The sequence below is a fragment of the Benincasa hispida genome, chromosome 3, assembly GCF_009727055.1.
Source record: "Benincasa hispida cultivar B227 chromosome 3, ASM972705v1, whole genome shotgun sequence".
Classification (NCBI taxonomy): Eukaryota; Viridiplantae; Streptophyta; class Magnoliopsida; order Cucurbitales; family Cucurbitaceae; genus Benincasa; species Benincasa hispida.
The window spans coordinates 27,767,359-27,780,840 of NC_052351.1; positions in this window are offsets into that span (position 1 = coordinate 27,767,359).

Below are 13,482 nucleotides of genomic sequence, written 5' to 3' on the forward strand. Positions count from 1 at the left end.
ATACCCCACAGGCTGAGACCCTAAACAACCCCGAAATAATTCTACCGCCACCCCTGCCACCCTGTCATGCACCGTCTAGCGAATCCCCCCAGCATCCACGACCTTAAATAAACCACTGGAACTGCGACAAAAACGAACACGGCGATGAAAAAAATTTGTGTTCATATCATCTAACTTCAGCCACCTCACCTTGGCCTTTTGTCGGAGCGATGCCTCCTCCAATCTCGCTACTGACCAGAACACCTCAGTGGCTGAGATACCTCCAAACACACCAACTCTGAAGTAGAATCCCTTTCTACCTCAGCCTGATCAGCCTCCATAACCTGCCTAGCCGCCCGTACCTCATCAGCTAACACAGAGATACACCTACTAAACGATGCACAAAAAACCTGCTTCACTGCCTTCAAATTTCGCACAAAGCTAACCATAGGAGACACATCCTCAGACCTTCTCCACACTGACCTGATAGTATCAATAAAACCCTCAGCCTCCGCCCGATGAGAAATATAACGAAACGTAGGAGGCGGCCTACTTCTCGTCTCCCTTGTAGAAACTAGAAGAGGGCTATGATCAGAAATCCCCCACTGACCAACCCTAACCTCGAAATATGGAAAAGCTACCTTCCTCGCATCATTAGAAAAGCCTCGATCCAACCGACGCAAGATACCATTCCCCTGAAGTTTACTAGTCCAAGTAAACCAGTTACCTGTCACACCCAACTCAACCAGATCCGCTTCCAATAATGCCCCATTAAACTCTTTCATCTCCCTTAATCTAGGGCAACCACCAAAATCCTCCGAAGTACTACGAATAGCATTAAAATCCCCCAGAACAACTCCAGGAAGCTACCACGTGACACACACATCACTCAACTGAGACCACAAGTTCCTTCTCTCACTTATGTGATTAGAGGCATACACAGCACCAATATGTACCCTAGCACTAGATATAATATCCACTAAGGTTCCAGAAATGAACGGCTCCCCACTAACCTCAATAGAAAAATCATAGACACTCTTCCGCCATATCACCCAGATCCTTCTAACTCCTCGCACACTATAGCTACACATAGAACTCCAAGCATCACCAAACCTACCTATCACCATACCAAAATTCTCGCGACGAACCCTTGTCTCAAGCAAATAGTAGAAAGCAACAAAGGAGGAAGCCAGAAAGTCTACCACCACCCTACACTTGACAGAGTCATTCAACCTTCTAACATTCTAGGAACACTAAATCATGAACCTTAAAAGAAATCACACCTACCACCTCCCACTGGGCCTTTGCTCGAACTCCCGAACATTTCATCCATAACAGACAATGGATCAAGATCTGCCTACATTAGTGCCAATGTTAACGAGTATCCCCCCTCATTACACAAAACATCAAACTGATTACGATCATCAACATGCTTTACAAACCTCGTAATTCCAAGGGACCCATAAACTACTCTGCTTCTTAGGATCTGCCTGCACTAGTGCCAATGCCAACGAGTCTCCCCCCTCATCACACAAAACATCAAACTGATTACGATCATCAACATGCTTTACAAACCTCGTAATTCCAAGGGACCCATAAACTACTCTGCTTCTTAAGGGCGCCAAACCCGGTGACCCACTGCCACCCTTATGCCCTACACCTCCTCCATCACGCCTACGACGACTAACCATAGTAAACTCGTCAACATTCCATGCACCCTTATTCACATCCACTGGGCTAACTCCCCTCGCACCAATACCCAAGTCCTGCCCCTTCCTCACACTCTCAATTCCCCCTTTCTCCCTCAAACACCCCTCATTAACTGCCATAATACACAACTCATGACCCTTTTCCACACCCTTTTTATCACACAACCCAAGTATGCCCAAAGGAACCACAACAAGTACAACTACGAGGTTCCCACTCATACACTACTGGAATAATAAACTCCTGATCCTGGATTCTAACATTGACTGAAGGGGGCATCAACGAATCACCATCCACCTGAACACAAACCTTCGCATACGATAACAGTCATTGCTCTCTTGTTGCAACATCAAAAGAGATAGGTTTACCCACAACACTATCTAACACTGTTAAACCCCTGTCCGTCCACAACTCCAGGGGAACACGCTCCAGTTTAATCCAGAAAGGAACAGAATAAAAAACAAAGGTTTCAGGAACAATACCTGGGGACCATTGCCGTAATAAGATGGGCTTGCCACCCAAGTTCCACGGACCATTCTCCAGCACCCAATCCCGTGACATTACCTTCTTAAATTTAAAGATAATCAAACTGTTCTCCCACAAGGTAATAGTTGGCATCTCTACACGTCCCCAAATTCTCTGAATAAGTCGACGAATAAGAGAATATGGGACTTTAGCATCCACAAACTAACCAACCAAAGATTTCTCCCACAAACAAACACCCTCATCAATAATCTTCTCACAAGGTTCAACAATAACTTTATCATTTTCAACCAATGGGGAATGAACTTTAAATTACCCCTCAACATAGACAAAAAAAGGGCGGCCCACGAATTTCCCCCTTTCACGCCGGAACCCAAACCACCAGAACCACACCCTTCCTCCTCATGCTCACAAAAAAACTCGTGTGTCCACCGAACAACCCTCACTTCTACAAAGCCCAGCCCATGAAACCTCCTCACCACCTAACTTCTGCACCCTCCCCCTCGAACCTCCCAACTCTAACCCAGCATCACGTGACCCACCCACCGATGCCCTCATGCCTTTTGACCTTTTCTTCAGCTCCCCCTACACTAGTCCACTCCCTTCACTCAGTCTCAGCCCACTCTCAACTAGCCCGCTCACCCCAACTCCCTCAAGTACCAACCCAACACCCCTCACAACCTAATTTTCATCTGGGCCCCCAACACCCTCAAGGCCCAACTCCACACGAGCCCAAACTTCCCTGCCCAACAACTGACCCAATACCCAGCCCTCCCGGTTCATCCTTCCCAATCCGATTTTCTTTCGGTTCTAGACCAGATGACAGAGGCTTCTTCAACCCAACACTTCTCATACCGGACCCTTCACCTTCCTCAGAATGACAGTCAGACAACCCAAAATCCTTCACCTCCGAAGAACGAGCACTCAATCCCAAATCGATCTCTGGTTAATTAAACGTCTAATTCTATCGTATATAATTACTAATTCACTTAATTTAAATTTAAACGTTTCAAACTCTCTCATCAAACAATTCTAAGGTTTAATCGATTTGTGAACTAGTAGAGACCTAATGGACCTATAGATCATGGGCTCCAACAATTCGAGATTAACCGACTAAACTTTTTAATATGTCCCCGTTGAAGTTCTCCTCGAAAGGGAAAAAGAAGAGATAGAAAAGAAAGATGAAGGAGGCGAAAAACGTCGCAAAAACTTGATGGCAGGAAATTAGAAGTCAATTTTACTCAACAGCCAAAATCCCGTGGACGCGGTATGCGATGCATGTTCCTAAGATATGCGTTGATAGTCATACGTCGATGCACATGCATTGGACTGATAATGTGTTAATGAATGTATGCGATAACCATGCATCCTGCCACAAGTTTTCTTGCATTCACGCCAAGTATAACATGAACACGAGTTTCTCGGGTAATCCAAGGTCAAACACAGGGACTTGTAACCATATGTTTGCAGTGATGTGCATGCGACGGTATGAATAAAAGAATGGAGGGGATGTTGCTACGTTAGTCCTACTCCTACTCCTATCTAACAGACAACGCAATGAGAATATGCATGAAAGGTAGAGATGCGACAACCCTTGACATGAAATAAATGTATGGAAATAGATAAAATGCGGAGATGTTTTCATTGCAATACTTAAGAGTGATCGCAAGGGCAACCTTAGTTGGTCAAACTATGCGATCATATTACACCCATACAAGGCAGGTCATTTTCCATTGGAAATGCGATTCTCCTAATTCTAGGACGCATGTGTTGAATGCAAAGTGTCCATAGAGCTTATTCCTAAGTCTCTAATCTTGTCCTATGCGATGATGCAAAATGCATGAAAGCAAAGTGACCACATACAATCGTATCCTATCTTTAGGATGCATGCGATGTGTTAATAACAAATAGTGCTCATTCCTAAGCGCCTATCTCTTGTATTATGAGTTCTAATCTTGCTCTCCTGAACCTAGATTCTGACCTGACCTTCCCAAGCCTAGATCCTATCCTTAGACTACCCTATCCCTAATGGATAAATGAAGCATACATAATACACGACAATTGCATAAACTTCGCTTACCTAGGATTGTTACTATCACTAGTGAACAATGCATACCTTGCTTAATGCATCCAACCATTTACCCTCTCGGGCAGTTGATTGTTGCTGACTTCACTCATAGACAAGTAATGTGTTAGCCCATACACAGGCATTGCAGCAGCTTCACACTAAGCAAATAAGATTACTCACATACTCGTGCAATGCACACCTCTCGGTGGGTTGCTTCATGCTTTATATTTCTAATCCACATGACTAAGTATGTAATACCCAAGCACTCCCACTAAGTGGTGCAATGAAAGTACAGATGCTAGGCAAGAAGATGGAAATGGACTCGAAGGAATAGAGAAATGCATTGAAAACACATTCTATTAATTTATTAATTCAAAATGTCATACAATACAATATAGGAAAAGAAAGGAATAAGAAATGACCAGCTGGAAGCAAAACTTTGCTTCCAGCGGATGTGCGTCAAGGCTGCCGGTGGTGCCATGGATGGGCGGAGTAGCTGACTCTCTCGAGATCTATCTTCGGTCGAAGGCTCCGGTTGTCACTTGGAATGGATGAAGAAGGTGAAGAACTCTCAGCCATCTTCTCACACAGTTTGTCTGGATCGCGGGGAAAATCCCCGGTTCACAAGGATCCTCCCCCAGATAACTTGAATTTCAGTTCGTCAACTTCTATTTATAGAGCTTGGGTCACCGATAGCATTAATTGGACTGCTCTAAGTCTGACGTTTGGTGCGTTAGTCCTTTTCTGAACCTCTGCCACCAATGGCGTGATAGGTGAAATTTCAACATCATCTTTTGGATTTTCTCGAGGTAGATGCGTTGATGCGTTCATTCCACCTACCTTGCATTGATCCCATTAGTTTGTGTTGTCACGTAGCCGCAATCATTCAATGGCCACATTCGCTTAATACCACAACTCTACATGATTACCGCAATCGCTTGACAAGCGCAATTCACATACAATGAATGCATGTGGCTGATCACCGCAACATCCATGCATTGATCTAATGCATTTTCCTTGCGATGGAGTGTTTCTCTGCATGCGGTCGTCTATGCGATGGTCCGGTTTCAGCGTTTGCATTCATTTCCTGCATTAGCGACAAAAATAGAACATTGAATGCACGATTAACGTAAGACAGAGAGTTAGTTGAGATTCATTATGCTGATCGACGCAAACTCATATTCTCGTGAATTCCTATCATGATCGACGCATATTTTGCCTAACAACCTTCATAATTCTAAGTAAAATGCCTAAGATGATATGCATTTCTACATGTCATCACACCCCTAAACTTAAAATCATGCTTGTCCTCAAGCAGGCGTTATACTTAAGAAATTCTAACTCACCTTCATGCTTTCCTTTGCGATAACTAGCTTCTCAAAATATAATTCACACACACCTTTGACCATCACCGCAATGCTCTCCTCCACTTTGTCTGCTTCTTCAAAAAGATCTTTTCTAAGTTTAGATCCGGCAAGCCTTTGCTCAAACTTTTATTCATTCACCACAATTTTGTGTTTAGCTTTTGAGAATGCGTTCATTCAAAAATACTTCAAAACTTTGCGATGACTTATTCAAATGTGGCATTGAACCTGGTTACGCCCTTCGTTTTGGCTTACCTCCATGTGTGTCATGCGGGCATCCAACTTCGGTTGCATTCCATATTCAACTCAGCTCTTGTCTCATTTGTTTTGGCTTGCGCCGAACAAAGGAGTTGCGCTTATGTGCTGATCCTGGCGACTTGCCTTCGTTTTAGCTTGCCCCTACGTGTGTCATGCAGACATCCAACTTCGAGAAATTGCCTTTCAGAGCTTAACTCTTATCAACATGAGTTTCCCCATTGCGTTGATAGTGGAGTTATTATTCTCAAAATTTCACTTCAAATTTTTTTTTAATATATATTTTTATCTATTATTATATTTTTGTAATTTTCATTTTTTTTTCAAATGATCGCAATATAATGAACTCAATTCTCCGAGACCGCTGCCACCCCCAAACTTAGAGGTTGGCAGCATTCTCACCGCAAAGCTACAAAAGAATTAAAAGAATGCGATAATAAATGTTTGAACAAAGGTTTGAACAAAATAAAACTTAAGACTTTCAAAATATGAAGAAGCTAAATGAAAGTAAAGAATGTCTTGCGTTGATTAGTTAGAAAATGCGGTGAACTATACGTACCATCATAGAAACATCGAAAAACAACGCAATCAGGAAAAAGAGAATTTCAAAAGGATAAGGCATACAAGATAACAAGAAAAGACCTTAGGCGGAACAACGCATGCGCTCGTGTGTTGGAATCCACGTGATTGAAACCATGCATTGAAGGGTAAAAGGAATTCTTCTGTTGAACTACGAACCGAGGAGACTTATTGTTGCACCTACAAGAGCAAACGTACCGCAACCAAGGAAGTAGCCATATATCCAAAATAACAATGAAAATAAAATAAATAACCTATACTAAAAAAGCAAAGTAAAGATAGAGCAGAAGACGTCCCTGGAAAAATAAAAGTGTTGTCACCGCAAGGAGATGGCTCTCAACTGCTTGGGTCAAGTTGCCCTGACCATCGGAACTTCCTGCAATTGTTGGGCGCATGTTAGCCACCATGTGCTTAGAACTTCCTTCAACTCTTTTTCAACTGATTGCCCTTTTACCTTGGGGTCAACATTGGCTTTCAGAACATCGTCTATACTTCAATATTGTTTACAACCTGGTAGCACAAGCTGCAATACATCCAAGATAAAAAGTTTGCTCGTAGAGACACAAAACTTAACAAGCATTTAGTTGCCAAGTCCTAGGCAACGGCGCCAAAAAATTGATGGCGGAAAATTAGAAGTCAATTTTACTTGATAACCAAAATCCCGTGGACACGGTGTGCGATGCATGTTCCTAAGATATGCGTTGATAGTCATACGTCAATGGTCATGCGTTGGACTGATAATGCATTAATAAATGTATACGATGACCATGCGTCCTGCCACGAGTTTTCTTGCGTTCACTGATAACGGGTAGAAATGCACGTTATCATAGTACTATGTTTTTAAACAATGTTGGATTGCGTTGATAGAATATGTTAAAATTTCGTCCATTGAGCATAAACTCTATAATATTATGGTCGCATGCGTTCAGTGCATTAGGGTAGTTGATCTCTATATTTTATTGCAGAATAATGCGTTAACACAATACATAGAATGCGATCATAGGAATACATCGGTCGAGTGCAACTTCACCGCAAGACTTTGCGTTGATCGTGCTCGCAAATATCCACCCAAGAAGAATCACCACAACATGGTGGGTGTATCTAAACGAAAGGATAATTAAGATCGATGAGACAGAAAGCTGACAGCAGTCGTATCCAAATTAAGTTGACAGCCGAAAACGGTCACAAAGTACATCCAGCTTTATCGGTGATAACTATCTGGTGCATCAGTCAGGAATTAAAGCGATCCCATCTATACAACCAGGGGAGAGAGAAGTCACCTTTCACCTTTGATGCCCTATAACTGTCTCTTATACACATCTAGATGTGTATAAGAGACAGGTTTTATTCTGTACTTCATCTTTTATCTATTCAATGGAAGTTATATTTCTACATCTGCTCACTCTCTTAATATGCATGAGTAGCAAAACTAGTTGAATAGCTGTCTCTTATACACATCTAGATGTGTATAAGAGACAGCATTTGTACAATCGGGAGAGAGAAGCCGCCTTTCACCATGGAAGCTCTATAAATACCAAGTGCATTCTTCAGAGAAGGGGTTAAGCGGTCGATTACTTCATCACTTTACAAGTTCACACCTCTGTTCATAGTTTTCTTTTCCATTTCATTTCACGGTAAAGCTAGAGAAGAGTGGTGATGCCAGAGATCGTCCAAGGCAGCTCGAGAGAGGACCTTAGGGCGTATGAGCAGAGAGTGGGTTGACTTTCGTGAAAGTGAGAATATCTTTAGAGCACGAGTAGAACAGTGTAACAACTGGTGGCTAGAAATTGCTTTAGGCTCTTTACTATACTTGCATTGTTATTCTGTACTTCATCTTTTATCTATTCAATGGAAGTTATATTTCTACATCTGCTCACTCTCTTAATATGCATGAGTAGCAAAACTAGTTGAATGGATTGAGAGGAACTAAGCTAACATGATCTAGGAAGTTCATTGCTTTCGATTGTCTTGTTTCATGCTGTGCGAAACATCCCTTTAGAGTTGCTCGAGAGAGAATCTAAAGAAAGAACCTAATATCTCGAGAGAGCTAGGTTAGAATCTGACTTGAAAGAGCAAGATTAGGCCTGCATAAACAAGAAATAGGGACTTAGAGATAATCTCTATTCGTCAACTTGCATCGCATGATCCTAGGAATAGGAATGATATTATGCGGTCGCATATTTGTGTGAATGTCATGTTGTCATCGCATAAATAGAAATAGAGGTTCATGTGTAAACCCTGTAGACTTAACGCATATTTGTCGCATGCGTTCTAGCCTTAGAACACGTGGCATTCACGCCGAGAGGTGGTTCACTATTGTAACACCCCACACATTTTTTTAATAATAATATAATTTCAGTAACTTTATTATTTGGAATTTCAGTAATTGTTATTACTTAGAGGGCATTTTTGGAATTTTGGACATCAAGTATAAGTGCAGAATTTAATTGTTGGCGTGAAATTATTCAATTTGAAATTCAAATTGAAAATTAATAGCATGAATTAATTTTCTTTTAAAACGGAAAGGAATTTAATAGTATAAAACGGAAAGGAATTAAATGTAATTATATTTACTTCCTTTTTTGTTTTATTATTATTATTATTGTTATTGTTGTTATTGTTATTTTTTAAAAGTCAAACCCCACCCTCTTTTCTTCCTCACATTCGTGAGCCCATCCGACGCCACCCAAAGCCGCCATGTTAATTTCTTCTTCATGACCTCCGTCCACCACTGGTCAAGCGTCGTTTTCTTTTTCGGTCATTGGATCTATCGATTTGGGTAAGATTTCTACCGTTTGGGTTTGTTTTCGGTTGATTCTTGAATACTCATTTACTTTTGGCATCAGTTGGTTGATACCCATTGTATTTCAACTTTGGATTCAAGTTTATGAAGGTATTGAGGTGTTGTTCAGTGAAGTTGAAGTTTGTTTTAGCGAGGTTTGGTAAGTTTTATGCTTTGATTACCCTCTTGTGTATTAATTTTTGTTGTTGAGAAATTTTAGTAAAGTCATTTGGAAGTGATTTTTGACGAAGCTACATATGGATAATTTATTTGAGACATTGGTAGTGAAGTATGTATTTGATTCAAGTTTTAATCATGTAAGCCTTGTTTCAAATTATGATTAGGGGGTTGATTCAAGAATTTCATTCAAGATGAAGAAGAGTTTGGTTTGCTAATTATTTGGGCTTAAAATTGGAGGTTTGGAAGGTGAATTTGAATTGGACCACACCTTAGGTAAGGTTATCTGGAAATATTTTGTAATATTTGGGTAGTTTGAATTTGAATATGAGGTTTCGCAATTATTGTTGGATAGAAATTTAGTGGTTGTATTCGTATGTTAGGGCTGTTACTTCAAACCGCTGTCATCGTTTGGTTGTCTGATTTTATCTGTGGATTTTCGATTAAGGTAAGTAATCTTACTACTGGAACTGCCCATAGGCCAGGCATTAGATGTATGCTAGCATGATAAATGAAGGTTATGGCAGAATGACAGCATGAAAGATTGATAGTATAACATGATTAAAGTATGTTCTATTACGAGATCCGAATTATTTATTTATGCACATAGACACTTGAATGCTAGTATGAGATGGTATGTGCCTCCATGGTTGTATTTGACCTGATGATGTTGAGGTATACAAGTATGTTGTAGAACCATGATGTTGAGGTATATGTATATGTTGTAGAGCCATGATGTTTAGGTTTATATGTATGTCATAGATTCGTACAGTGATGATTATGATGTTGAGACTGTGCAAATGTCCTTACTGATTAGTTAGATGCCCATTAGATTTTATTTATCCTTTGGGATTCACTAGTTTGTGTTTCCTTCAGATTCATAAGTTTGTGTTTCCTTTTGGATTCACAAGTTTGTGTTTCCTTCGAGATTCACTAGTTTGTGTTTCCTTCGGGATTCACCCGTTTGTGTTTCCTTCGAGATTCACCAGCTTGTGTTTCCTTCGGGATTCACTAGTTTGTGTTTTCTTCGGGATTCACCAGTGTGTGTCTCCTTCGGGATTCACCAGTTTGTGTCTCCTTCGGGATTCACCAGTTTGTGTTTCCTTCGGGATTTACCAGTTTGTGTCTCCTTCAAGAATTACCCGAGGTAGTGGGCATGCTTAACTATAGTAGGATAGGACTCGGTCTCCTTTTTGTTTCATGTGCATGTGTGTTCCATGAGAACTAGAGCAGTTTATATGTTTCACAGAGATGGGTATCTAGACATAGATGCCCAGCCGGACTTCAGTAATGGGGTTACTTACTAAGTATTTTACACTCATTCTTTCTCATGTTGTTGTTTCAGGTAAGGGTAGAGATGCACCGGCGATGGACAAGCGGAATTCGTGATCGAGCCACTAGGAATAGTTTTTACACTTCCGCATCATGAGATTTAGAGTTCTTTTCATGTTTCTCTTAATGTATAGTTTTGATGTTTGAAACTTATTATTAAGAATTTTTTTTTATTTTTATTGATTAACCTTTATCATTTATGGGTACCCTACTATTGATTTTGTATTTGAATTTAATGAAAGTCGTTTGAACTTATCTTATTTAATTAGCATTTATTTCGCCATAACCAAGTGTCGTTTTGAGTTCCATGCATGCATGTATTTAGTAATGGCCTAACTTAAGTTCTAGGGGATCGGGTCGTTACAGTTGGTATCAGAGCCCATGTTTTGGGTTCTGTAGGCTGACTTACTATGTGAGTCTAGATTGTTCCTGTGGCCCATGAACGGATTCCTCGTCATCTTCAGGTACGTCTTATCAATTACAAGTTTTATGATAGTTGTGCATTGAAATATTTGTTTAGCTTAAATACACCAGTTATGTTCTAATGCTAGGTCAGTGACTCGTTAGAAGTTATTATAAGAGGATTATCAGGTACGACACTACAAAAGGAGAAAAGTAAAATAGAGTAAATGATGAGGTCACTTGGTACTAGTTTATCTCATGGAAATTATGTTAGGAATGAACAAATATATGCCTCAGTTCAGAGTGCTAAAAATTGATGAAACTATGTAGAGTTATGACAATTTAGAAATGAAGGTATTTAAATGTTTAAGCCAATGAATAAAATTTTCGAGACAAGAATTGATCAAGGACTAGTGTTATGTTTTTGTGTTGGATAGTGCAATCGGTGGTAGTATAAATACACAGGCCAGTACTCAAGTATAAGGTTAAAAGTTGTTTTATGAATAAGGAGGAAAAGAAAAAGAGTCTATAAATTTATTGAAGGTTTTGAGGTATTAAGAACCCAACATTTCGAGAAGAATTTTAGAAAGGATTCATAAGTCATAATCATTTGAGTAATACTATGACTTGATGGACTAGGTAAAGTATGTGTAATGATATGAAGGATTCTTTTGGAATATCTGACGAAGTAGATCATTAAAGGAAGCTAAAATGGTTGGACATGACCTTGGGCTTAAAGGGGTTAAAGCAAGGTGTTATTTGTTTAGGTTGAAGGATTATTTTAGTATACCTAGACTAAACCCTAGACCTTATTATGATGAAGAGATCCAAGTTACGCAAATTTGAAGAAACAAAACTCTTTTGGAGTTTAAAAGTACGCAAATCGGCAAAGGAGAATTCTACGAGATGGAAATTCTTAGTGAGAAAGATAAGACTTATAGAGGAGTTAAGTAAAATATAACTTAGTAAAGAGATTATGTTCCATTTGGACAGTGAAAAAAAAATGGTGTCTTGAATTTAGTGGTTTTATCAAAGATAAGTGTAAAGGAGAGAGAAGTATCCAAGGAAGTTTACTTTTTGGAAAGAGAAAGGAATTTAATGTGTTCAATATTCCTAGTTAAGTATGGTTTGGAGGCAGGATATGAGGGGTTATAAGGTATTTGTTTTGTTGTAAAAGAAAAATATCTAATGATCATGTGGGATTTTGGGACAATATGTATTAGATGGAAAGATAGCTTACATAGATGATTTGGTATGGAACTTTGTTTTAACACAAGAATCTGTTGTCGAAATAGAAGGTCGAGAAGGGATAAGCTAAAATGGAGTTATTAGTAGCGGTAGATCATCGAGAACTATTGACATGGTATGTTGAGGCTTCATTAGTTAAGAGGTAAATCATTGAGGGTATTAGTAAGATTTAAGGGATTTTGAGTTTGTGTGCTAGTTGGAAACACGAACTAGAAACACCATCAAATTGATTGAGAAAAGAAAATAATCCAACTCGAGGTAGACAATAATGGTATATGCCCAAAAGTAAGTAAGTTGGATCTTCCAATATAACCATTGATATAAGAGATAGACTTGGCAAGAAAGTTGAGTTGATAGTAAGAAGTTACTAAAAGTGGGTTTGGAGCATTACAAGATAGTATGTATTCTCTTGCATGGGCAATGAGTTAACTAGCTTTAAGGAGTACGAGTAATCCAAGCTAGGACTTATGAATCAAGAAGGTTTCATCATTAAAAAAAATTACTTCAAGGATCAATTATGGTTATTACGAGGTTACGGAAATGTGTTATCAATTGACTGACGCTTTAGCATCTAAGGACTTCAAAACCTCATTTTCAGAGGGAATTTTAGACTCATCTACAATAGGGTCTAACTAATGATATGTGATTGTTTTAATGCTAAAGAATAATATGAGGATTGGCTCAAACAAGTTTTATAGCCCATGAAAACATAGAGCCTCATGATGAGTTTCTCATGAATGTGAGACTTAATTAGACAGAGTTATTCTCAGACATGTAGACCCTAGGAAAGACATCATAGTTGGCACTTCTAGAGTAGAAGCAGTTTTCAGTTGACTAGATTTGTTCTGGAACGTATCTTCAGATGACGCATTTTATAGTATGACCAGTTTCTTCACTGCACATATGAAGTTTTCCCAGTGACAAAATGGTAAGTTCAAATGTATGTTTTTAGTGGATAAATTCTTAACTTCATGATCGTTTTCACATTTCTCAACTCGGACGTGTAGAAGTGTTGTTGATTTTCAACATCTTAAGTTTCATAGTTATTTATGGAAGGGGTTTTTACACCTCTTTTGGTACTAGTTTTTGCTATGTCAAACGATGAC